At 56.7% G+C, this 2,500-nt stretch overlaps 2 non-coding genes across 2 annotated transcripts in view; both read right to left on the bottom strand.

The window, feature by feature from the left end:
* Positions 1 to 177: 177 nt before the first annotated feature.
* On the bottom strand, positions 178 to 332 carry LOC124415193. The gene has a single exon (XR_006930175.1). It is a non-coding gene; the product is annotated as a 5.8S ribosomal RNA (ribosomal RNA).
* Positions 333 to 1,093: 761 nt separating this feature from the next.
* Positions 1,094 to 2,500, bottom strand: part of LOC124415189 — a 1,915-nt gene continuing 508 nt past the window's right edge. The window contains exon 1 of the ribosomal RNA XR_006930172.1: positions 1,094 to 2,500. This exon is cut by the window's right edge and continues 508 nt beyond it. This is a non-coding gene — a ribosomal RNA (small subunit ribosomal RNA).

The following is a 2,500-nucleotide window of genomic DNA, read 5'->3' on the forward strand; positions in this document are numbered from 1 at the left end:
CGACAGCTCGACCCCGCGATCAGCGGTGACGCGTCGTAACCGTGACATACGTGTTCGTTTGAGGCAACGCCATCCGTTGACGCGCGGCTGGCGCGCGACACGGACGGCGAGAACCCAGTCATTCGCTCGTGTGTGCAGGGAAATCCCGTGCCTACAGAGCAGTGTGTCGTTGTGAAACGACCCTCAGCCAGGCGTGGTCCGGGAATTGTATCCGTGGACCGCAATGTGCGTTCGAAATGTCGATGTTCATGTGTCCTGCAGTTCACAAGTTGACGCGCAATTAGCTGCGTTCTTCATCGACCCACGAGCCAAGTGATCCACCGTTCAGGGTAATCATATGTGAATTTCGCATGTAAGTGCGCAATTACGGTTGTTACCGGCCTTCTGTGATAGTTTGTATATAACGCGGCGCCGCGTGCTTCGGCCCTCGCGCGGAGAACCGCGCGCGGGAGGAACGGCGCCGCGCGTCACTTTTCGATTTGTACGATACGTTCAAGAGCCGTCGTGTCCCGCAACCGCTGGGATTGCGGGCCGACGGCAGTGGGCCGGCGGCGGCCTTGGGCCGCCGCCGCGCTACGTCGTACGGGCGAAGATTCGCGTTCCAACCTGCCGCGTGTGCGGCCCCGCATGTCCGGGCGCGGGCGGCGTGTGAGCCGCGACGCCCCGAGATACGCGGGATAGGTTGCCCGTGACGTAGCGCATAGACCAGTCTCGCACTTGACCCTCGTCGGACCCTACCAAAGTCCGACGAGACGCGGCCAGACCTCGGCACCGAAGGCGCGGACCGACCCGCCGCTGCTCCGCCGTGGCGGAGTGACGGGTCGCTATGTGCCGCGCACGAATCGGTCGTCGGGCGGGTAACGCCGGCGAGCGCGCTCGTCGTGACCGCGGCGAACGCTGGACCCATCGGATCGGCGTCAGCGCCGCTCATTTTGGTACGACGGATGTTGCGCGCCGCCGGCCACCCAGGCCCGACCGTTACGACGTTCTATAAGGTCTCTTCAAGAGTATTTGTTACGGCGGGGCGTACGCGCCGCAAGCGGCGATAACGACCCCGCCCTCACGAATCGCTGCTTCAGGCAGTACGAAACGTTAATGATCCTTCCGCAGGTTCACCTACGGAAACCTTGTTACGACTTTTACTTCCTCTAAATGATCAAGTTTGGTCATCTTCCCGGCAACATCGGCAATGCCGAGACATTGCCGCGTACCAGTCCGAAGACCTCACTAAATCATTCAATCGGTAGTAGCGACGGGCGGTGTGTACAAAGGGCAGGGACGTAATCAACGCGAGCTTATGACTCGCGCTTACTGGGAATTCCTCGTTCATGGAGAATAATTGCAAGCCCCCAATCCCTAGCACGAAGGAGGTTCAGCGGGTTACCCGGGCCTTTCGGCCAGGGAAGACACGCTGATTCCTTCAGTGTAGCGCGCGTGCGGCCCAGAACATCTAAGGGCATCACAGACCTGTTATTGCTCAATCTCGTGCGGCTAGAGCCGCCTGTCCCTCTAAGAAGATTTATTTGTACGCCGGTAGTAAAAACCGCCCGACCGAAGCCGGGGGCCTTCGAGATACCGGAAAGTACGCCTATTTAGCAGGCTAGAGTCTCGTTCGTTATCGGAAATTAACCAGACAAATCGCTCCACCACTAAGAACGGCCATGCACCACCACCCACCGAATCAAGAAAGAGCTCTCAATCTGTCAATCCTTCCGGTGTCCGGGCCTGGTGAGGTTTCCCGTGTTGAGTCAAATTAAGCCGCAGGCTCCACTCCTGGTGGTGCCCTTCCGTCAATTCCTTTAAGTTTCAGCTTTGCAACCATACTTCCCCGGAACCCAAAAGCTTTGGTTTCCCGGAAGCTGCCCGCCCGAGTCATCGGAGGAACTTCGGCGGATCGCTAGCTGGCATCGTTTATGGTTAGAACTAGGGCGGTATCTGATCGCCTTCGAACCTCTAACTTTCGTTCTTGATTAAAGAAAACATTTTTGGCAAATGCTTTCGCTTCTGTCCGTCTTGCGACGATCCAAGAATTTCACCTCTAACGTCGCAATACGAATGCCCCCATCTGTCCCTATTAATCATTACCTCGGGGTTCCGAAAACCAACAAATAGAACCGAGGTCCTATTCCATTATTCCATGCACACAGTATTCAGGCGAAAATAGCCTGCTTTAAGCACTCTAATTTGTTCAAAGTAAACGTACCGGCCCACCTCGACACTCAGTGAAGAGCACCGCGATGGGATATTAGTTGGGCCGCCCCGGAGGGCTAAGCCCACCGGTAGGACGTCCCACAATCATGCCAGTTAGACACCGCGAGCGGTGAACCGACAGCGTGGGACACAGATTCAACTACGAGCTTTTTAACCGCAAACAACTTTAATATACGCTATGGAGCTGGAATTACCGCGGCTGCTGGCACCAGGACTTGCCCTCCAATGGATCCTCGTTAAAGGATTTAAAGTGTACTCATTCCGATTACGGGGCCTCGGATGAGTCCCG

This window comes from Diprion similis, unplaced genomic scaffold (genome assembly GCF_021155765.1).
Source record: "Diprion similis isolate iyDipSimi1 unplaced genomic scaffold, iyDipSimi1.1 ptg000027l, whole genome shotgun sequence".
Lineage (NCBI taxonomy): Eukaryota > Metazoa > Arthropoda > Insecta > Hymenoptera > Diprionidae > Diprion > Diprion similis.